Here is a 25,380-nt window from a genome sequence, read left to right on the forward strand (position 1 = left end):
AGGTCATTGCTACTAATTCCAACTCCTCCCTGTGCTTTGTTTGGATCCAGTTTGAGCAGTTCTTTTTCAATATAATCTGATTCCAGTATTTGAGGTTACCTAGATGTCAGTAAGACAACTTATCACACCCCCCCTTTGTGGAGCCAAACTGTTCGGCATAAGATTTTGTAAATATATCTATAATCTTGTCTGAGAATAAATTTTAGAATCTGCACACAGTATATCAATTTCTATGTCTTTACTCCTTCCATATCTTATGCATCTATAAAAAGTTTTCCTATTATGCTCAACATCTTTACAGACCAAAACAAGGCAGCTTATAATTGATACAAAAACCCAAACTAAAGCAAGTGAGAAGTGAATTCTCCAGTAAGGAGTGCAGAGATGCAGAGGGGTTTGCAGCAACAAGAAATACAAAAGTAGAAGTGATTCAAACAACATAAAAGAAAGCAAACAGTATAAGAAAGCAACTTAAAAGGCTGCTGGAATTCCAGGATGCATGTGAAGAATGACCATGAATTGAAATAACATGCTGTTATCCCTTCATGTTGGATTTTAAGACAGGCTGTCATGCTTTTTTTTTTAAAATACCTCTTCGCCAAAGTATCCTCACAATGACGTACCTACCAGCACTACATCTCCTTATTCTTTCTTCTTAAAACCAAGACATCCAGGAATCTCTGGTCCTTGCGAGAACTCTACCAACTCATCTCTTCACTGACAAGACAGCTTTATCAGCCCATATGTTCCCTCGTGGAGGCAACAACTGAGCACTAGGAAGCTGGCAGGTCTTGCCACTTCTACTGGTAACCCTATTCACTCCATGTGGGCAGCCTGCAAGCTCCATCTAAAGTTAGCTAACAGGCTAATGCATGCTTACTGACAGGTTTGCAGTACAGGCTTGCTAGACTCTGAGGGTGACTGCATACCTGCCAGTAGGTTTACCAACACAATGAGTTGAACCCACCACCTTTCCCCCAAGATAGGCAAGTCAACATTGGCAACTCATAGGATCATAGCAAGTTACTAGGCTATTGGCCCTAAGGCCCTTATAAGTCTAGCCAAGAGTTTAGCCCATGATTAGAGAAATCAGCACCTGATGCCTCTGTCCAGCAGTGACACAGGTGGAATCCCAGGGATGTATTTTCTATTTCCCATCCAGTTATCTAGATTGCGCTTAAAAGTGGGTAAAGATGTACACTGCTTGACATGGAGAGTGAGTCTATTCCACAGATGGGGGAGTCTCAGACACAAATCTGTCCTGCCAACATGTCCTATTGATGTCACAGACAAGGTCGCGGCCCCGCGTGTGGGTTTACTCGAGTGGAGCTTGACTTGCGGATATGGAGCAGTCCTATCAAGGTGGGGTCCGATATCACGTTGTATGCCAGACAGAGGTCACTTCTTAGGAGTCTGTATGAAAATGAGTACAGAGATAGGGCATTTAGCCTATCCGTGTATGGTAGATTTTTGAGGCCCTGGATTTTCCTGGTGAGGAGCCTCTGTGGCCTCTCCAGCTGCTGCATGCGCTTTGGGAAGAATACAAGGATGTTATGACCTCTCTGTCCCTGGATGAGATACCCTTACATATGAGCTGGGCCACGTAGAAAGTTTTCTGTACAACGGAAGCAACATGGTGGTCAAAAGTCAGGTTGCTATCAATCTGGGTGCCCAAATTCCTCATTACTGATTGCATGCTTACGACGTTATTAATGTGATAATTTGTGAGGACGTCACTCTCCCAAAAGGGGATGATGATGCATGTTTTGGTATTCAGCTTGAAGCCATGTTTCTGGCACCTCTCATTTGCTTGGGCGAGACCCCTGTGGAGGATGTCCACCTCACTAGGGGAACTGATGACAGCACCCAGCTTGCAGTCATCTGCAAACTTGGTCAGCCATCTCCCAATGGCTTTGGCCTGCACCTCAGAAAAGCATATCCCAAATAACAGAGGCCCCAAGACCAAACCCTGGGGGTACTCCGCTCAATATTGGTCTACTGCTTGAGGTGGCTTCTCCTATTTTTGACTAGGTGGGTTCTATCAGTTGAGCCAATTAGCTACCCATCTGGTAACGTATGGATTGATGCTTAGTTGAGAGAGTATCTTTTATTCCTGAGTGGGGAATAATGTCAAAGGGTTTGGCCAGGTTAAGGTAGGCAGTGTGCACCATCTTTCCCTCATCCATGGCTTTGATGACTGTCTCAGAAAAAGTTGACCAAATACAACAGACATGACCTCCCCTTGACAAAGCCAAACTGTGTGAGATTCAGTGCTTGGAGGTTGCCAATGTCCTTGTTAATGAGGTCCATGATAATCCCTTCCATGGCCTTGCAGATCAGGCTAGTTAGGCTGATGTGTCTGTACTTCCCTGGCTCGATGGATGCTCCACCTTTGTAGAAACGGATGACAGTGGCTGTCCTCCACTCAGCTGGGAAAATGCCAGTACTCAGGACTTGGATGAATAGGGCACCTAATGGTGCTTCAAGTTCCTGCCAGAGTTCATGTAGGATGCAGCCTGCGATGTTATTGCGTCCCACAGAGGCAGTATTTTTTGCTTTTGAGAGAGCAGTGATGACCTGAGCCCTAGATATAAGGGGAAGGGGGCAGGTACTGGGACTGTCCTGATTTACTGATGGGGAGGACAGAGGAGTGAAATTTTCGCTGAATCTGTCAGCCATCAAGTTTGCTATATCTACGGCATTTGTAAATGTGGTATCCCAGACCACCAGTTCTGAACAGATCTGGGAGCTTCCTTTGAGATTGAGGACATATGTGAAGAAGCCCTTATGACTGTCACCAGTAGATGTGGCCAATCGGGACTTGTAGTTTGCTTTGGAGGATTTCACTAGTGCTCTTATTTGCTTGTTCAGGCTAAGGAGAGACTGGTTCTAATTGGGCACCTGCTCCTTCTTAGTCATGGACAGCAATTTTTTTTTGTTCTACAGTTTATTTATTGCAGATGTCCACCAGACAAGTTTACTCTTCCTTGCGGAGGATGACTTAGTCATGTCAGGTATTCCTGATTCCATGCAGCTATATACAGTGGATATAAAAAGTTTACACACCCCTGTTAAAATGCCAAGTTTTTGTGATATAAAAAAATGTGACCACAATAAATCATTTCAAAACTTTTCTCATCTTTAATGTGATCTATAACCTGTACAATTCAATTGAAAAACAAACAAATCTGTCAGGGGAAAAATTCTAAAAAATAAAAAATGTACAATGAGCTGGTTGCGCAAGTGTGTACACCCTTAAACTAATACTTTTCGAAGCACCTTTTGATTTAATTACAGCATTCAGTCTTCCGGGGTACAGACCTGCCATCAATTAAAGAGACACTGATTAACCTCAAATAAAGTTCAGCTGTCCTAGTAGGATTTTCCTGACACATGCTCAGTTGCCTGCTACAGCAAAAGCCATGGTTCGCAGAGAGCTTACAAAGCATCAAAGGGATCTCATTGTTGAAAAGTATCAGTCAGGAGAAGGGTACAAAAAAATTTCCACAGCATTGGATATAGCATGAAACACAGTGAAGGCAGTCATCAAAAAGTGGAGAAAATATGGGACAACAGTGACGTTGCAAAGAAATGGACGTCCCTCCAAAATTGATGAAAAGACAAGACGAAAACTGTCAGGGAGGCTGCCAACAGACTGACAGCAACACTGAAGGAGCTGCAGGAATTTCTGGCAAGTACTGGTTGTGTACTACATGTGACAACAATCTCCCGTATTCTCTATAAGTCTGGGCTATGGGGTAGGGTTGCAAGATGGAAGCCTTTTCTTATACAGAAAAACATCCAGGCCCGGCTAAAATTTGCAAAACAATACATCAAGTCTCCCAAAAGCTTGTGGGAAAATGTGTTATGGTCTGATGAGAGCAAGGCTGAACTTTTTGGCCACAATTCCAAAAGGTATGTTTGACAAAAACAATACTTCGCATCACCAAAAGAACACCATCCCCAAGGTGAAGCATGGTGGTGGTAGCACCATGCTTTGAGATTGCTTTTCTTTAGCTGGAACTGAGGTTTTAGTTAAGGTGGAGGGAATTATGAACAGTTCCAAACACCAGTCACTTGTGGCCCAAAACATTCGGGTGTCTGCTAAAAAGCTGAAGATGAAGAGGAATTTCACCTTTCAACACGACAATGACCCCAAGCATACACCCAAATCAACAAAAGAACGGTTTCACCAGAAGAAAATTAAAAGTTTTGGAATGGCCCCGACAAGAGCCCAGACCTAAATCCAGTAGAAAATCTATAGGGTGACCTGAAGAGGGCTGTGCACAACAGATGCCCTCGCAATCTGACAGATTTGGAGCGCTTTTGCAAGGAAGAGTGGGCAAACATTGCCAAGTCAAGATATGCTATACTGATAGACTCCTACCCAAGAAGGCCGAGTGCTGTAATTAAATCAAAAGGTGCTTCAACAAAGTATTAGTTTAAGGGTGTGCACACTTATGCAACCAGCTCATTGTACGTTTTTTATTTTTTATATTTTTTCCACAAACAGATTTGTTTCCTTTTCAACTGAATTGTACAGGTTATAGGTCACATTAAAGGTGGGAAAAGTTTTGAAATGATTTATTGTGGTCTCATTTTTTATATCACAAAAACCTGGCATTTTAACAGGGGCGTGTAAACATTTTATATCCACTGTAAATGTTCGTATAGTGCTTTGGTATAGTTTTAGATACTGGTGCCAGTTCCTAGAGAGGAGGTGGGAGCTGTGAAGTTGTTTATACCATCCCTCAAGGAGGCTGTAATCAGCTTTGTAGAAGTTTTTTTGTTTGACCCTAAACTAGAGGGGGGTCAGCGGAGATGGTGACTTCAAAAGTGACTGCTTTATGGTCGGAGCCTACCACGGAGGATGATACTGCAGTGGTTACTCATGTTGATTAACACCAAGAACAAGATATTATCACTTCTTGTGGGGTTTTCAACTAGCTGTACCAAAGCATTTGCACTGACAAAATCGAGAAACCTCTGGGGATTTGTGTTCTGGCATGAGTAATTCTAACAATCTGTTTGTGTAGTTAAAGTCACCCAGGATGTGGGTAAAAGGTTGAATCTTGATAGATTCGAAGAGGTCCAGATTGGGCATCTTGAGTCAGATTTGGGGCCAGTAGCTAGCTATGTTTTGTATAGAGGTCTTGTCAATGGTTAACTGCACCTGGAGTGTCTCCTGTGCGTCATACTGTTTGACCAGCCTGGAGGTGTGTATGTCTTTAATGTATATTGAAACTCCACCTCCTTTGGCTTTACTACCCACAGTTTGGGGTCTGAATGTATGACAGGATGAGTAACCAGGTAAGGCTGGGCTGCCTCTACAGCTTTAAACCAGGTTTCTTTGACTGCGCAGATGTCATCATTTTCCAGGGTTAAGAATGCTTGCAATGAGTGCAGTTTCATGTTTAGACTCCTAGCGTTTAGAAGCATGACCTTTAATTTGCATTTTGTTGAAATTTTTATGTTGATAGTTTTGACCTCATCACTTTTTCTAAAAAAAAGACACTGTGAGGGGAGGCAAGAGCCTTTGCCAGAAGCCTGAAGCCCAAGTGAGACAGATGCAGGCCATCTCTGGCAAAGCGCCTTCGCTGTCAATCATATCTTCTCAGGCTGTCAGGTACTGAATCCCCTTGGAATGACACCAGAAACTAAGCCAATTGTTTACGTCAATCATTTTCTGTTTGTATTGAGGCATCATTCTGGGTGATGGTAGAATGCTGATTAAGGCTAGGGACATACCCTTCTGGGACACACATTCAGCGAGTTCAATTATGTCTCTCTTCATATAGTCCAGGGAGGTACGTCTCAAGTCATTCACGCCAACATACACTATGAGAGAGTCATAACTGTACCTGCTGTTGAGAGACTTGAGTGTGTGTGTGATATGGTGGAATCTGGCCCCTGACAGACAACTAACCATGACTTTCTCCTTATCCAGCATGGTGACATGCACATCTGTGTCTCACAATGGAGTCTCCTATGACTAACATGTTGGGTTTATGGTTAAGCCTTAATGACTGTAAGACACAGGTGTGTGAACTATACATGGTATGTGGTGTGGAGGGCTGTGGAGATCACATGTGTCTTTGCTTCAGAGGTCTACTTTGTTTGGGTATGTTTTTGTTGAGGACCTCGACATATGTGGGTGTGTGTTGTGTAGGTTTGGGTTGTGTTTTAGGTGTAGTGATTGTGTTGACAATCTTCTCAGTGCCAGATATACTGGCTTGAGAGGGAGAGAGCATAGACTTTCACACCCATCTTCCTCACCCGATCCCTAACTGAGTGCAAAGCATCTGTGTCATACACGGGGCTTTATCACACTCTCTGCCACAGGGACAAGCATAAATTAGGTCATATTTTGTGCAGTTCTAAAGCTCAAACAGACCAGGAAAAAAGATCACTCAAAGAAGGGAAGCAAAAACAGTGTACTTTATAAGTGCTAAAATGTAATAAAACAAATAAATCCAAAAGAGGCAAAGGCTCATTTTATTTTCATGCCTTGCCACAGCCCTCACTGAGCTAACAGAAAAGAATATCAAGCAGTACATAGAATACATGTGACATGATCAGCTGAAGCAAGGCCACTTAAAACCACTTTGTAACAGTCACGAAGTTAAAGCCAACTAGCCGGCTGCACTGGTAGAGAAGGATCAAGTCCTGACTATGACTCAGGTTCCCCAAGATTACTTAGTTGTCTTTTGGGAGTTGGGGTGAGAAAGCAGAAAAATGGCAAGGCTTAGTTTACTTGCATATGTTTGGGAAGTGTGTGTGTGTGTGTGTGTTTAAGTGTCAGGGCATGTTCTCCATGTCTGAATCTCTCTCAAAGACCAGGGACTGCATAGGGGTACTCTCTGCAAGATGAGGCAGGGCCACTGATTACATCATAAGGAGGTACGAAAGTCAACTTTGGGGACCTTCTGCACACTCCATTTGGACACTGTGGGTACATGCAAGGGAAGTTGTTGCCATACACACCAAAATCCAGTCTCCTAATATGTGGCTAATGGCTTCTGGTTCATCTAACTTTTGCCTTATGCAATGAATGAGCTGCAGGCTCGGAGAACAAATGCAGTTGGTTGGGGAGACTTTCAGGGTTGGGTGCAATGGCTGGCTAGGGGATCGGGCCTCAAAAAAAAGAGAGATGAAAACTGAAGTTATATACTTACCATAATACTGGACCTTCATGATCCTTAGTCCATCTACTTTGAACACTGAGATGTTCACTGTCAGGCAAATCTGAATGAGTAACTGAATGCATCACCAAGTATTTAATCTCCTTCACTTCTTCCACCATGCACCTGAACCCTGCATTTCCTCAAGTCAAGCTTGCTACTCCATCTCCAGAGGCCGACCATAAAGATGCCAGTAATGCCAGTAAGCAAAGAGGACAAGCTTCAAAGTAGGTCTACTAAAACAGATCTGGATAGAAGGAATGTGACCATCTGGTGTTGAAATGGATGAACTAGGGAAAATGACCAGAGTTATGGCATGTGCATAATGTCAGTATCCTACACTATCCCATCTATCTAACTGAATACTGGAAGAGACTCCCCAACAACCTGCTTTCCTGTGTGGAATCATGACAGGAAGCCCCGGAAAATGGTGATTCAAAAGGATGTAGGTCTAGAGGTGACGTCCTTTTTTTTTTTTTTTTTTTTGAAGGTATACAACATAGCACAAGTTGCTGATGTGCAAATATCAACGGAAGAATTTCTGAAGAAGTCTGTAAAAGCAGATATTGATGCTTCCTGCTTTGCCAGTAAGGTTTTGTTTAGGATGTCATACAAAGGTTATACAGTGTGATAGCCTTCTGGACAAGGTTATTTTGGAGACTATTTTCCAGCTTATAGGTTCATACTTGCCTGCTGATCCAGTGGACTATTTGTAGTTTAGCCAACAAGCCCAGTAATTTAGCAAGACATGAATTAACATACCTTGACTAGGTTTTGGCTCCTTCCTTTAAAAACTACAGGAGCAAGAAAAGGTGTACTTAAGACTGTCCTTCCAGTCATCCAAATTACACTAAGGGTCATGGGGTTAACTCTGCTTTACTTCTAAGAATCTATCCCATAAAGAAGGTGTTCTCTGCAAAAGAGAACTACCCCACCAACAGATTACATTTACATTTTCATAGCATGCTCCGGCGGTATTAGTTTAGTGATGTGTAGCAGGTTCCAAGGGTGGGATCTTTCAAAGCTCTGTAGTCAAAACAACGATCTTCCCTGAATAGTCAGTAGGAAAAGGAAGAGAGCAAGAGCTTTAAGGTAGTCAGGGTAAGTCAACAAGGACATATGTCTCTGATATATTTTTTTTGATGAGGAAACTCTGATATCCTGAGTTGGGTCACACAGTCTATTGCTGGTCTAAATAAGGGGGGAATGACTTGACTTCATGGATCTAGAAGTTATGGCCCAGTGATTAGTCTGGCTATATAAAAGGATTTCTTAACAGTGATCTCATGGTGGTCAAAGGTGCCCAAGTCACTAATGACACAGCTGATTTTTTTTTTTTTTTTTTGGGGGGGGGGGTCTATTTTATAAGAACAGGAGTGCTCTGGGATTTTTCAATGGACACAATACTGCACTTTCTGGCATTCAGTTTGATTCTGTGGTCCAAACACCACTTGTTAGCATGAGATAGCCTTCCATGAAAATACATAGGTCATCTAGGGTATTCATAACTCTCCAGTTTGTAGTCATCAATGAATTTCATCAGCCACACATCACTGGTCTGCTTTATCATCAGATATGTAGATAACCCCTGAAGGGCAATACTGGTAACTACTCTTTTAGTTGATGGTGTGCCTGTAACACAAACAGACTAGGTTCTCCTGGTAAACCAGTTTCCTACACAGTGGGTAACATAGGAGTTTATCCTTAATTGGATTAGCATATCAATGATGACGGAGTGTGGAATGATATCAAAGGCTTTAGACAAGCCCAGGTATGCCATGTCGACCAAATTACTCGAGTCTAATGACCTAGTAACTTGTTGAAAAGACTCCACAAGGTTTAAGAGGTGGGATTCTGCTTTTAACAAATCCAAACTGATTAGGATCTGGGGTTTGAAGACTGCTAATGTCTTGTTTTATGAGTTTTATAATGATGAGCTCCATTACCTTACAGATGAAACTGGTAAGGCTGACAGGTCTGAATTTCTCCAGGTCAGTTGTGGATCTCACTTTGTGCAGTTGTATGACTTCAGCTGTTTTACATACTTATGGCTCATATCCAGTGGAGAGACTCCAATTAAATAAACATAATAAGGTGTCAGCCAGACCGTGTTTGGTGCTGGCAAGACGACAACCTGACACATAGTCAAAGCTCATGGATCTAGTGTTCTTAGCCTTACAAAGAGCACTTAGGACTTTCTCAGAAGTGATGGGGTAAGGTGGAGTAGGCATATTAAGACAATGCAAGTAATTTTAGGGAAACGGGATTTGAAATCAATTTGTCCACGCATGTTGGCAATGTCTTTAGGAGGTTCAGTATGGGATGTTATTTTGTACCAGCTCCAAGAACTGACAGTTAATATTTATTTTTAAGTTCCTGACACAGCTGAAGGCAGCTTTATGGTTATCATTAGCATGGGTGACGATTCACGATTCAAACTTGTTCTTGGAGAACTGATTTAATTTCCAAGTTCTTTGCTGATGGAACATTTCATTTGCTTTGACAGGTTAATAGTTTTTTTCCTCTTACTGCACAGTTCGTTGATAACTGGTTTTCATCAAATGGCTTTACTTGGCACAATATTTACGCTTCATAGGGATCAAGGCTTCGATGCTAGCTTGGAGGTGGGTGCAGGCTTTATCTGTGAAAATTGCAGCATGTAAAGTAGGGTCATCAAGGTGAGTAGGGTGTTTGTGAATTTCATCAGGTTAACAGTTAGCTGGAGTAGATTTTCCTTAAAGTAGTTTCTAAAAATGGTGGGATTTTGTGGTGACTCAGGTCCCACATCTAGTGTAACACTTATTGAACGATGGTCAGATATGACTAGTGATTTGGTAACTGTGGGCTCTGAACATAGGGGGCTTTATAAGAGAGGACCAGGTCTAATATTTTTGATCTTCTCATTGGGAATTTGGTCTAGTTGGCCAAAGAAGCTAGCATTAACAAAATCCAGGAATTTTTACACATACTTGTTTGTGGTTGTGTAGGTTCCCCAGTTAATGGAGGAACAGTTGACGTCACCCAAGAGGACAGTGTTGGCTCTACAGTGAGGAATGTCAGTTTCTTAAAGATAAGCCTCATGGCCTGCAATGTCATAGAGGGGTACATAGTTGTACAAGGTTTTATCATAAAACTTTCTAGGTCACTACCTGCATTACAAGTCTAGAAGTAAAAGTGGTTTCTTAGGAACAGATATGCTCCCATAAGCTACAAAGTCCAACTTGGCGTGGAGTCTTAGGAGTGGTTAGCATTAAAACCCTGCAATGCAGGGATGCTTTTGCTGTTCTGAAACCATCTTCCCATATTTTCACGGGTTAGGAATTGCTGGTAAGGCATGTGACTTTATGTTTAGGCTTCTAGCACTGAGTAGCGCTACTTTTATAGGTTCTAAGTGTGTCTGGTAATGTGGGCAAACTTAAAAAATAGACTTACCTTCCCTACAAGAGAATACATAACAACTGTTGACTATTCTTCCTAAATGACTTTGTTCTGCGAAAGCAGAAACATAATGGTCTGTGGACATCCAAAGTAGGAAGCAAGTATTAACTATGTCTAAGTAGATGGAGAAAAAATACTGGAAGGTCTATACTTTGATTATGAGATAACGATGAATCAAACTTGAGCATAAAAGATATATTTATTCTAACATCCTTTCTTTGTAAAACATCAGATATGGAGATGGAGGAGGATGGGGCATGTACATTTGAGATCCCTCCTGCAGATTTGACAGGCACCAAAAGCAAGATATTCGTTGAAAGAAATTTTAAGTCAGACGAAGAGGCAGGCTTAAATGGAGGGTATGACAATAGTTCCAACATAATGTATACATCCAAAGGTGGAGTGGGATTTTAATGGACAGATGCAGGAAAAAGTTGTCTAAGTAATGTTTTATAGATCTGAGCTGCCAGGGAATCCTACGGAAGTTAGAGATGGCAGCCAACTGAACAGTAATTGGAGCCAGAATCAAATAGTGATTAGAGAAAGTGTAAAACCATGGGAATCAGGGCACAGAAGGAATCCAAGTCCAGATGGAAAACTATTTCCATTTGCTCTAACATAGTCTGCAACAAGATGCTTTCTGTCAGGGTGAGAGAATTTATTTTCCAATATTGGAAATTAGAATAAACTTAGCATAACAACATATGTTCAGATAGATCACTGTAGTCTTAGCTGTATGCATTTTACTCAGTATAGGATATAACAGCTAGTCAGCTTCCTAAGTTTAATGGCACCTTCCCATGCACCCAGACCATTACAACCCAAGCACAGCAAGACATAAATCAATGGGTTTAGCAGCCAAGCCCTTCACAGTTTTCATGCCAACTGAAAAACTCCAATGCTAGGTAAATAAAATCAAAGTCCTCATCCTGGCAACAGAAAATTACATAAAAATAAGGGGGATGGAGGAACTGGCTAAGTTTACTTGTACAACTGTATTATGTTCATCATTAGATCACTATTACAGTAACTTTATACTATATGGCTTATAAAGTTGGGGAGGAGGGAGATAAGAATACAAGAGCGTTTAGAGAATGGTCCGAGCAAAAGCATGTTCTAGACCTGGAAAATGAATCTAATCTGTAGTGCTTTCTACAAGTATGAACACAGGACCACAGTGCTGCCTCAAGCGTACTTCTATACTCCACCCCTTTTCAAAAAGCTAATGAAGAAGCCAGGACCATAGCAGAATGTGCCACAACCCTGCCTGGAACTGACTTGTTATGGTAGGAATAACAAAAGGGTATTGCATGGGACAACCATTTTGAAACAGTCTTCTTTAGCATTGGTTGTCCTTTTTTCTTACCTTCATAAGAAATGAACAAACAAGAATTTCTGACAGTTTTAGTTCTGATAAGATAGCACCTAAGATAGCACGGGGGGGATGGAGAGCTTGGGTCAAAGAAACTTGGATACCATTTTAAGCACAAATGAAGGATTAGTCTCAAATAAACCCTATTTTCTGTGGCAAATTAGATAAGGTTGACCCACCATAAGAACCTGCAACTCACTCTTCTTGTAGAAGGCAGTGCAATCCGTAACACCATTTTCCATGTTAAGAACCTCAAATCAGCCTGATGAGCTATTCAGATGATACAAGAGTTGTTTTTTTTCCAAAATAAAATAAAGATTTCAAGGAGAAGCCATTTGCTTTCTAACTGAATGGGTATGGAAAACCTCTTTCAAAACCCTGTGACACTGGAATGTACTGGGGGGAGGTCACGGGTAGACAAGCTGAAATAGCAGACAAATTAACCTTGATAAAGGAGTGCGGTACACCAGAAGACAACACACAGACTGTAGAACCACAGAAATAAAAGTCTTAAAAGGGTCTTGATTCTTAAAATCTTCTCTGTTGTGCTAATATACAACTTCCTAGTAGCAGGTTACTTTGCCTCATTTGATACTTGTTGCACATCCTCAGAAAACAGGTGTCTAAAGATATTAAAACTCTTACATCTTCAAATTGACTGCCTGGATGATTTCTCGTTGGGGTGTAGTAAACAATCCCCATTTTGTGCAAGTAGGTCCAGTCTGTGTAGAAGCTTGTGGTAACTGTCCTTGGCCATTTCCAAAAGAAAGAAGAACCAGTGTTGCCAGGGTCAGAAGTGAGCCATTGCAATGATCTTTAGAATGATCCTGGTTAACAGTCAAAAGGGTAGAAAGGCACATAGGTACATTCCCATCTAAGGAAATAATACATTTGTTTTCCAGGCCTGCTTGCAAGGAGTCCGGAAGAAGAATTTTGACAGTCGTTCATTGTGATTGAAGTGAATAGACCTACCTGAAATGTTCTCCACAGCTGAATCAAATCCTAGAAGGCCCCTTGATGCGATTTCCATTTGAGTCCTTGTCCTGCTCAGCTTATCTGCCTTAATGTTTTGCTCTGACAGAATGTAAGATGTCTGTACAGTGAGATTTTTAATGAACTGCAACATCCCAGGCCACCATTGCTAATCTGCATCAAGGGTATGATCTGCACCCCCATCCCAGTTTTTGTACCATAACACTGTACATTTATAATTGCCAACATGTCTTATGTTTATATGTTTTGGTCTGTTTTACTTCTCAAGACCTTGCACTTTTATCTCCAGACACACAGCTCTCCAAGGAAAGTCTGAGGCATCTCTTACTAATCTTCACTGGAGTCGGGAGGGAGAATGGGAGATCTGAATTCAGATAAAAATGGTCTTGCCTCTAAAGCAGTTCATGTTTTACAAATCCCAAAACTGGAATTTGAAACTTTGGGGGGGGATGTAGTGGGACTATACAGTCTTTACGTACCACTGAATCTTTCTCATGTAGAGTCCGGCAAAAGAAATCATCAGAATCACAGAGGCAATGAATCCTAGTATCCTCAGAAGTTCCCTTGCTGAAGTCCTAGACTGAGTTGATTGCTGAAGTCTTAGACTGAGTTGAAAAACACAAGAAAAGATTTAGAGATAGATCTACTTTTTTCTGTGGAGGAAAAGCTCTTTGAACTGTTGAATCTAAGCAACAAACCAAGACTAGCATCCTATGGGAAGAAATCAAACAAGACTTTTGAAAGATTATCTAGAAATCCAATCTGTGAAGAACTTTTATTTCCAAAAAGAAAAAAATGTGAATACCTCACAGTCTGCAAAATGTTATCAATGGACTTGGACACTGTGACTACCCTTGGAGCAGTGCATAACCCAAAGGTTAATGCAGGGAAATGAAGGTGTAATCTAGACATAGAAGACTTTACAAACATACAAAAATTGTGAATAGAGGAATATGACAAGCACTTTTTAACAGTTACCAAACAGCTGGAAGGGGGATTAAGAGGCAATAGATTGTGAAGGGAATAAGCATTTTGAACTTTGGGATTTTCACAAAGTGACTGAGAAAGAAAAGTTCTAGGACTGGCCGCCCCCTGAACCTTCCTTATTTGATACAAGAAATGCACATGAATAAAAACATTTCCTTGTCAGGGAATGAGAACAGGATGCATTACCCCTTCAGTCAGCAAATGAATGACAGGAGGGAAGAAAGGAGGTTTGATCTGGTGGATGAGGCGGAATCCTCAAAAAAGAAAGTTGGGACTCCGATTGAGTAATCCATCAGGGATGCAGATGGCAAAGAATCAAGTTGTCTGAGATTACACACTGCTAAAGAGAGAAATGGACAGTCACATTTTGGGGAAAAAGATAAAAGACAGGTTGGAAAGGGAATGGGATTACCATTTGAAGAAAGTCAGACTTGTTGGGCTCTCCTTGTTTCTTGGAAGTACCCCCTTTTTTTAGGAGCCTTCTTGCCACTGTTTTTTGAAGATGTGCTTGCCAGAAGTTTGCTGACTACTTACATAAAAGGAAACGGAGTTAGCAATAAAATCTTTGACAAACTTGGAGAAGGAAGGCGGAAAAAATGCAAGACACCTTTCAAATTAATTCCGCTCTCTCTCATCACATTTTTTTCAAAATCTCAGCAGCCACTTCTCCAAATACCACCTTTCAATCAAATCAGGAATTCAAAATTTCATCTTTAACATCTTCAGGCAAATTTTAGGAATGCAACCATGCAAATCTTCTCATAATGGACTAAGTAGTAGCTGCTCCAGACGAGGCATCAGCTGTGCCATAAGCACACAACAAAGAGTGCTTGGTTACTTGTGAAACAGAAACAATAAGGGGCATTTAAAGATTTACCATCAGAAGAAGTAAATGTGGCAGTAATGTTACTCATAAAGAAGCAAGCAAAACTTTAATCATATGAGCCTGACAATTAAGAATCCAAAACATACGAGTGGCAGATTCCTAAATCTATCTAAAGCTGCTCCATCCATGTCATCAAGGAAGGGATTACCAGCAGTAGGAATAGACAAGGAAATCACTGCAAGTTCAGATCTAGGATGAGAAAAATATTTAGAAAGCTGAGAAACTGTACACTGTCTGCATTGTTAGGGGCTACAGGCTGGACGTCAGGCATGTTGCAGGCTGCAATAAAAACATCCTCCAAGGCTGGAAGAAAAGGAGGAACAACAGCTGGCTGAGGAAATTCCAGCTGCAATAAATCATAATGCTGTTTCAAAGAAAGTGGAACCACACTTCACTCCAAATGAAAAAAAAATGGTTCATCCTAGATATTGTTTCAGAAAAAGAAAATTCTTACAAAGGGAAAATAAGAAATAATAATAATGAAAAATAAGAAATACAGAATCAGCTGCCAGAGGAAAATAGATTGTCTCCTAAAAATCTACCCCCTGTTCATTACAATGTGAACTTTTTGAAAAAAAAGAATTCCTTTCCTGTTACAAGTAGACCCAGAATGAGAAGGATAAACAGCCCGAATTAAAGCCCTGAGCTAAGCCAAATAAGACTTCAGTGTCTAAAGTAATAGAGAAAGGAGAAGATGAATGTTTAACTTTCTGCTTCTTTTTAACAGTAACATCCATAGAAGCAGACATACTCAAGTCAGCGACATCACCCCAGGGAGCAGGCATTATAATCCACATAGGCAATGAGGCATTCCCTGCTCCTTCCCCCAAGACAAAAAGAGTGGTTCTCCTAGGCCCACCAAGGACACTTCCAACAGCTGCAAAGGAAGTTAACATCTAGTCAATGGCAAACCCAAGAAAGAAGTTAACTGGTCTGAAGAACCAGAATTGGCCAGTAGTGTTTATTCATCTGCAGTTCAGACAAAGGCTGTCGGGGACATTTTCTTCTTTTTGTGACCAGAGGAAGAACCAAGTAATCAACCCATGTTACAGCCAAGAAAGAAACCTGGAACCAGAGTAATGATGGCAGCAGCAGTCGGTAAACAGCAACACATTTTCAGCATAAAAACACCATAACAAGCACAAAATGCACTTGTCACAGCCCTCACAAACAATTTAGAAAATTAATAAACTACAGTAAACCTCAGAAAAACACAAATTTACACAAACTAATAAAAGAACCACACTTTTAACTGGCAGAAATATAACAACAGTTCTTACAAAAAAGCAAATTGTTTGCCGGAAAAGTAATATTTGACTACTAAAATTAAAAGCGCCCCCCCCAAAGGGAACTTATCTGTCCAGCAATGAAGAAATGTCAGCTTACTATCAGTCCTCAAACTCCCGCATGAAAAAAGCTCTTTGGTGGTAGGAAAGCTCTGAAGGACTGGGCCCCCACACCACTGTTTTCTCCAGCTCTATTCAAGCTGTTAATCATCTGGGCATGTGGAAGGTGCCCTTAAGCTTTGGAAACTGGGTGGCTGTTATATCCTAACTAGGATATAGCCCACATAGCTACATTTATGGCTACTGAAGTAGTGGGGTCTGTGGTGATCATTGGAAATGGAGAAACCATGCGGTCAGTTTCAGGGAGTGAATTCCATGGCAAAGCTCAACATACAGGTGAGAAAGGTGAGACTGTTGCGGACCCAGAAGTAAGGACTGTCTCATGAGTTGTCATTAACAAGGCTAACAAAATTTACCTCTGCCAAAAAGGCGCTATGGTGATTATTAAGGCCCTTGTACAGAAAAGCTTTCTGGACGAATTTCATCCATTAATGGAAGAGCAGATAAGAGACAAAGAAGTCCAGGGGGGCTGCCGACAGACCATGGCTTCCTTGGGTGACTGCCCCTGTGGAGGGACGAGTGTAAAGTAGTTGCGGCATTTGATGCTGGTAGGAGATGAAAGCAGACTGTAGCAAGGCTGGCCCCAGTAATAAAACACTAGGGACTGAGCACCACTCGTGAGGCATCAGAATAAATCTGTTGAGCCTGTCCACAAGGTATTTTGTAAACACCTGAATGTGCACTGCTTCAAAAAATATTGGAAAGACATCATAAGCTCTCTCATTCATCTCTCACTCGATTGGAATCTGTCAGCTGACAGCAGCATGTTCAAAGTCCAGGGCAGACGCACAGCTTCTAAACCACCACCTCCAGCACAACCTACTCACCTCCACCCAACACAGATTGCTTCCCAACCACAGCACTACCACTGCCCTCCTCTCCTTCACTCACTCAATCGCTGAGAACCTAGACAACAATAAACTTGTTTCCTGTCTTCCTCAACCTCTCCAAAGCTTTCGATACTGTCCCACATCCTTTACTACTATCCAAACTTGCCAATCTTAACGTATCTTCCTCTGCCCTTCCTTGGTTCACTAGTTACATATCTAGTAGGGAGCAATCTGTCAATTGGCTCTCATCCTCCACACATTTCCTTCCCATTCCAACAGGTGTTCAAGGCTCCATATTCGGTCCCCTTCTCTTCAATGTCTTCACCAATGATCTTTTTACATCCTGCAAAGAATCTTCCCTCATTCCATATGCTGACGACTCTACACTTATCTCTATCTCAATCTTTGAGCTCCATACCCTAACCCAACATGTCTTTCTATCCACTGAACAATGGCTATCTGACAAGCTACTGATCCTAAACCCCAAAAAGACTAAAGTCCTACTCTTCCTTCCCCATTCTCTTACTTACCATAAAACCCACCTTTGTTGTTAAATCTTCTAACACGACTATCCAACCTGATACCCACACAAAACTCCTAGGGGTCACTGATGATGAATTAAAATTCAATCTGCACATACTCCAATGTCTAAAAAAAAACACACCAGAAACTAGGCCTACTGTATCGGAACAAAAAATGTCTAACCTCTGGTGCTAGACTCACCATAGGACAGGCACTCTTCCTCCCTTCCCTCCTCTATGCCGCTCCAGTTCTTACCAACATTCAGGGCACTACTCTGAATATCAAACTCCAACAAACTTTCCACAAAATAGTTAGATTCACTACTAACTCTCCCTACAGTTCACACCACTGTACTGCATTAAACTTTCTCCAATGGCTTGAACTCCCCCAACTGCTGCTATCTCAATTTCATATGCTACACTCTATTCTTTACAAACTCTAATTCTGTCAATCTCTTTCTTCCTTAATCCCTACCTACACTGCATCTCGGACCCTCTGTACTTCAAACCAGCAGCTACTGGACATCTACCTATTAAAAAAATCTAAAGGCAAAATACTATATAAATACTCTGTAGCCCATGCCTGGAACAAACTTCCGTTTGAAATACGTTCCATTACCCACTCCTCTCATTTTAAAAATGAACTAAAAACTCATCTACTCAACCCCAAGACTTGCCCCTGCCATGACCCTACCTAGCCTCCTTACACTCCTTTCACATGACTTTTACACCATCACTATGCGCAACTCCATGTAAATTGCCATATACTGATTTCAATCAATCAAAGACGATGAAGAAAAAAATGTTTTTTCTAACTTTGTACGTTAATATACTCTCCATGTAAAATATTGTGTGATGTAAAATATTGTGTGATTTTGCATTATGTATGCTTTCTCCATGTAAAATATTAAATGTAATTTTGCTTTATGTATGCTTTCTAATTTGTATATAGACCTTTTCCTAAATGACAACTTATGTTAATCTCTTCTGTCTCTTATATCTGTATTAACTCAAACATTGTTAGCATTGTAATGTACTGTTAAAGTCTATTAATGGAGCTTTTCTCCTCGGGTCTCCACTGAAAATGGGCCACAAGCCCAGTTGGACCAAATGTCAATAAAAAAATAAATAAATCAATAAAAAACCCTAATGTGAAATTTATCATGGGGACAAGTACAGAAGCTGCCATAAGACCCAGGATTCTTAACATGAGAAAGGCTGGTGAAGACTGGTGGGTCAGAATGGCCAAAATGGAGGTTCACAATGATAGCAGTCTTTCTTCCAGTAACAAGACAGTGCATGACCTTGTATCCAGATGCCATCCTATGAAGATCAAGGTTTGGGAAGGTTCTAACAGGGATTCCTCCACAGTGACCGAGATGACTAAGCACAGATACAAGTGAAGTAATCAATCTCTGGCTGCTGATAGAATGGACTCCTGTTACAACAGATAGAAGGCAATCATCCAACTAAGAACATATGCAAATTCCACATTTTCAAATGAGCTGTGACCACTGTCCAGTATTTGGTGAACATCTAGGAAGGCCTGCGGTGAGGCCAAATGGCAAGGCTTGGAAGTGAAAATGATTGCCTCCCAGTCAGACATACATATAGCTTCTTTTTGGCGATCTTTTTATGGACATAAGCATCCTGAAAATTTAGACAGCAGCCATGGTAGAATGGCTTGCTCTGTGACCATACAGAACTGGATCTTCCTTACATGCTGCCATAAGCTGTTTAGTCCTTTAACTTATTTGGGACTAAAAGGCTAAAAAGAATCTGAAACAGACTCAGGACCCTCTCTGTTCTGACAGGATCTCCTCAATGTTTTTTTTTTTTTGTTAGGAGGTTTGCAATTGCCTTTGTTGCTGACTTTTTTCTTTTATGGCGTCGTAGGTCTGGAATAGGTAGGGATGACATTTTTGGAATGGATGAGAAGGGAATGACACCTCTGGATATGTTGCTCTTCATTGCAGCTGTCCTGCATGATTACCTTCCATGCATTTGGATGAACAGACAATCTGTTCATGACTGCCTCCAAAGAGGAGAAGTTAGGCAACTCTTCAGTGTAGCTGAGGTTGCTTCCTGGAGAAGGGACTTCTGAATCCCTTGTTTTGGTGCCTTCATTTGCCCCATGGCAGTGTCTGTTAAAGAAAGCGCATCTGACGTAGTTGCACTGCCTGAAGAGAAGCCAAAGGGAAGATACGGAGATTTCCTAAACCAGAATGCTTTAGACATATTCTGACTCCTGGAGAAGGATCTCTGGGGGTCCATAAATGAACTTCTAAAGAGGACCATTATCCTACCTTCTTGCTCACTCTTCAGGAGTTTTTCCTTAAACCCAAGACTGAAAGGTCTGGACCCACTGAAGGCTGCCTTCAACTTGTCTAGCATAGTTACCACCAGAGACTCTGTTATGGAGTGTCAGACATGGCAGGCTTCCTCAGAGATTCTTTTGCTCTTCTGCAATACCATTCTGGAAACATGTCATGAGGGTCAAAATTGAGCTCTCAGGGGACAAATGTGTCTGAAGTGTACCTCTGCTTCAGGTATGTCATCCAAGACTCTTTGTTGGGAAGATCGACCATTAAACTGTTACTGGACAGTGCCCACTTAGTGTCTGGTACTACAAATGAAGTCCATCAGATGGCCCTTACACGACGGCAGTTGGCCCTTAGGTGGGTGTAAAATCTTCTCAAGTCTGCATGACATAGCCTCACTTGGCTTCTGTGATGCCCTCTCTGCCATGAGGTGCATCAAACAGAAAGAGTGTTGCCTAGTCGGTAGGATGAGTGTACATGAAGGCCTCTAAATTCACCTAATCTAGCAAAGGAAGATTCATGGCACAGGAACTCATCTGCTGTATTAATTCCAAAATATCACCAAATCTGAAATTCGCTGAAAGGGGCTGTGGAGACCGTTTCCCCACCTTGACAGACTGACTTCCTTATAGAATCCCTCACCCCTTCCTTTTGCACAAACATTTTTATTGTGGATTCAGGGAGGTACTCATCTGAATCACCCAATAATCATGGCATCTCACATGGATAACCTGTGTGAGTGGCCTTCAGATCTGCCCTGCCCATGGGAAGGATGACAAAAAGCAAGGGATGTAATCTCTAGGGTGCCCAGTACCGGAGTCTATGTCTTTGGGAGCATCACTGGTTTGAGCTGAAGGACAGACTCAGATTCTCTTGATGAATTTGTAAGTCAAAGTCAAATCAATTAGTACTGGAGATCTCAGTCAGTACCATGTTGTCCCCTAAAGAGGTAGATGTCTCCAGTGCAGAGTACTGGGGCATCAACAGAGATAGACAAGATGGCTCCAACATTTAAGATTGGAGCTGGACTCTCAAACTACAAGAACCCCAACAGAGGCACCAAATGAAGTGGCTCTGAAAAAGGTCTTAAGCACTTGATAAGTTGACACCTAGACTCCATCAACTCCAAAACTACCACAGTTGAGCTAGTCAGATGCTGTGCAGTCCACACCAAGGAATACGATCCTATTGCTGATAACAAGGGAAGTTCCTGGAAGGACAAGGCCTCTGATACCTCTGGTGCTGCCACAAGTACTAGGAAAGGAGGATGTTGGGAGGGGAAATGTACGGCCAACCCAATCTACCCTGGAAAAAGAAGGGGACAGGAATATACCCATTCAAACTGAGCCTTTACAAAAGCCTTCAACATCTTTTGCCAGTAGAAAACAGAGGAAATCCGGACTGCCCTAGCAGATCTATGGGAAGCAGTAGAAGGGGGATAGGAGGAGAAGAACCTAAACAGTGACCACTTGCAGCTCTTTTGGGGGTAGTGATCATGAATGATGTCATGTTGGAACAAGAAGTCAATAGCACTAGAGACTAGGAAGATACCAACGCCATCTGGGGCAAAGACAACCTAAACTGGGTCTGTCTGAACATTTAGGAGATGGCGAATTATGATAATCTTTTTATTTTCTCCTTATTTTCTTGTCTTTTTTTCCCTTTCACCTTTCTTTTCCCTTTTACAGGTCCTTTACTCTACTTTTCCTCAACACTGGTTCAGCAATCCTTATTGCCAAAGCAACAAACGAGATCAGAGGAAACGCAGGAGACATGTGATTAATAGTGTAGGGAACAAACGAGCACTTGGCGAAGCAATCAACTGTCAGACCAGATCCTTCAGATGGTGAACATCCCAGTATTCAAAGTGGAAGAACAGGGATATCCAAACAAAACTAGAAAAAACACAATACGGACAGGACAGTCACAATGGCAGAATGTCAGCAATAAAATCCACTTCTTTCAAAATACATGTATTTTTTTGTAAGCAATAAAGTCCACTTTATTCAGGATACACATACAAGTGCTTTCGTCCCGGTTAACACTAATCAGGAACTTCATCAGATACATCCATTACTTTGAAGAACCATGATTTATACACTTTAATGACATCACTTCCTCTTTTAAATTAAAATTGATTCCAAGTCTAAAATAAAAAATGCAACATATGCCATATACCATATGCAAACTGTCTCAAAGGAAACATCAACACCCCACCAATCAAAAATTCATGTAAAAACATAAAAAGCAATATAAATAAATCTTGACAGAATACACGCCATGCACATGCTCCCTAAAGTGGTCTCTATAAGGGTAGTTAAAATATAAATAACTACAAAACTAATAATACAAATCACATTAAAAAGACTTATTCATACAAGGGGGATAATAATGCTTATGTTCACCTATTAAGTGCTTTTAATTTAAGCAGACTACTGATAGATGAACTATTATTTAAGCCTGGCCAATGTAATGCATCTAGCCATAACTGCCATATTAATTCAGCTTTTTTTAAAAGGTATGGCCAGGCTGGCACCCTAATGGATAGCTTTTGAACCTCCAAAACAATAAACTTAAATTGATGGCCATTATTACCCTTAATGTGTTTAGCTAGTGCATTGAGATCAGTTCCATCTCCGATATTCCTATTATGTTCACTAATCCTGTTCTTCAGCTTGCGTTTGGTAAGCACAAGAACAGATGGAGCATTTTGCACAATAAATCACCCGTTCAGTTAGGCAGCAACATCTACCTGGTATTCTAACCCTGATGTTGTTAATCATACATTCACTAACTTCTAAAATGTACAGGCAAAATTTACATGCCCCACACTTAAGGTAATGGCTTGTTCACACGTTCGAATATGTTCTTTAAGTTGAAACCTTTCCTAAAGACACAAACAGGTTTCTCACCAACAGTTTTAACTAACTCTTTCTCAAAGCTAACCAAGTTCCAGTTCTTTATCAGAATCTCCTTAATAGAAAATGCATCACATGAAAAAGTCATGGAGAAACTGGAATGATAATTGGCAACTGCAACACTACACAAGTTGTTGTCAGATCACTCAATTTCACAACAAATTTCATCATTAGGGCCCAGTGTAGGTCTATTGTTGTTACCGGTGTACTCTGCAATACACCCCCCCCATAAAGGGTTCTCCTGAATAGACTGATTACTGATATGGGCTCCTAAGATCGGTAAGAGGTGACCCTGCCGTCTTTTTCCCATAACCTGCCTCATGATGTTGTTAATTAAATTTAAGGGATAACCTCTTTTAGAGAACATGTCCTTCAAGTTGGAACATTCATTAACAAAAGATGCCCAAAATGTAATCATGTGTGTTGCTCATATGAATTGACCCTTAACGACTGCACACTTTTGTGCAAACAGGTAACAGCTATCGAAATGAAGGAAACTATTAGAATAGGTTTCCTTACGAAATATTTCGGCCGCAAATCTCTGTTGCTGAAAATCTTTCTTCAAAAAGATGTCTAAGTATGGGATTTCAATCTCATTAATAGTATAAGTAAATTTTAAGAAAAATGTTGTTGCGTTGATATATTCCAAAATAATGAGTTACTTGATCTCTGGGCTTCTCCCACAAAATAAAGATGTCATCCAAATATCTTATATAGGTATGGCAGAATGTAAAAAATGGTGATGATCTCAAATACGTTTTTTCCCCATTCATGCATAACTATATTTGCATAGAGGCCACCGCAAGCAGAGTCCATTGCTACACCTTGTATTTGTAGACAGTAATTACCATCAAATAAAATGTAATTACTTCTAAGCACCATATCTAAGATCTGTTCATACATATTGATTCTCTCTTGTGGGACTCCCTTTGACAACAGGTATTCACAAAACCATTCTTCCCCTACATCATGGGGAATAACAGAGTATAAATCCACCACGTCAACTGTGATAAATATAAAGTTGTTGTTGACATTAATGTTGTTAATCTTTCTAAGAAAATCCCATGAGTCAATACATAAGTGGGTTTCTTCCAAAATATACCTTTTCAACTCAATATCTAAGAATTTAGCCAAGGGTTAAGTAATTGAACCCCTGGCATCAACAACTGAATGCATGGGGGGCTGCTGAACACTTGTGTAATTTCGGTATCCCGAAAATGGTTGGTATCATAGGAAATTCAACCGACAAGTAGTGTAATTCATGAATGGTAATAAGCCCATCAATAAATAAATCCTGCAGGAATCTTTTAATTTTCTGGTAGGCAACGTTCATTTCATTTAGAGAACTCCTGGAGTATGTTCCAGTATCTAAAATTGCCCTCATCTTTGTAGTGTAATCCACAGTTTTCAATGATAACTACCTCACCCCCCTTATCCGGCTTCATTATTCTAATCCCTGAAATTTGTTTCAAATATTGTAATTCATGCTCTTCTTCATTATTTAAATTTCTATCATGATTAACCTTCTTAGTTTTACTACATACATTTCTTATATCTAGTTCACAAATTCTTTCAAAAGTAGCTAGAATAGGGTGGGTGGAAAATTATAAGAACTAAAAATTTTAAATGGCTCCTGAACCTGTTCAACTCCTTGGAAAGCACATTCAAATTAAATTTTAACAATATTCGCATGCTGGCTGGGAATAAAAGTAAAACCTTTTGCTAAAAGATCACACATTGTCACATTCAAGGATATGTCAGAAAAATTGATGGAGCGGAGCCTGAATAGCCAACTGTTAGCAGCATTATTTTGAGCTCCTTAAACTACACCAAATTACAGGAAATTAAATTACATAATTTCTTTGAAAATAAGACAAAACTGTTATTAAACTACTAATCTAAAGATATACCAACTTTGAGGATTTTATCTAAAAATTTTCTGTCAAAATATTTTGGAGAAAATGCATCATTGTGGAAATGAGCAACATAAGGAATTCTGACTCACTACTTTAGAAGGATATACAACAGATGTCTTCCACTCTTCAGGATCTCTCCTTAAAGATGGACAAATTTACATTTACAAATAAACTTGAAAGTCTTAGAGAGTACTGTCAAAATCAAACTAACATCCTAAAAGACATTCTTCAACAACAATCTAAATTTATAGACATTGAAACATCACTTACTGATATTGATGGAAGGCTCAAGGAAGAATTGAACCAGGTTGAACTTCTTACCCAACAAAATAATTGGTTAACCAACAAACACGACGACCTAGAAAAAAAAGAGAGAAGAACTAATATAAGGATTTTTGGTCTTTCTGAAAAGGCTAAGGGTGAGAACATAATTTTATTCTTAAATACTTGGCTCCCAGAATTACTTGATTTAAAGGAAAGCTTAACTAATAGTATTGAGAGAGCCCACAGAGCAAATGTCAAATTTCTATCATATCTGGACAAAGATCTTATTCCCAAGTCAGCTTAGAGGAAAAGCCCACTAACCTATAAGCAGCACCAGATAAGATTTA

General features: G+C 40.7%; 1 protein-coding gene across 2 annotated transcripts in view; it reads right to left on the bottom strand.

The window, feature by feature from the left end:
• Positions 1-25,124, bottom strand: part of KANK1 (KN motif and ankyrin repeat domains 1) — a 1,631,365-nt gene extending 1,606,241 nt beyond the window's left edge. For both annotated transcript variants that reach the window (XM_044064327.1, XM_044064324.1), the window contains exon 1: positions 25,040-25,124. The gene's annotated coding sequence lies outside the window, so the exon portion shown is untranslated. The remainder of the gene's footprint in view (positions 1-25,039) is intronic.
• Positions 25,125-25,380: the final 256 nt, after the last annotated feature.

This window comes from Protopterus annectens, chromosome 2.part2, assembly GCF_019279795.1.
Source record: "Protopterus annectens isolate FY-2018-M chromosome 2.part2, PAN1.0, whole genome shotgun sequence".
In the NCBI taxonomy this organism is placed as follows: domain Eukaryota; kingdom Metazoa; phylum Chordata; order Ceratodontiformes; family Protopteridae; genus Protopterus; species Protopterus annectens.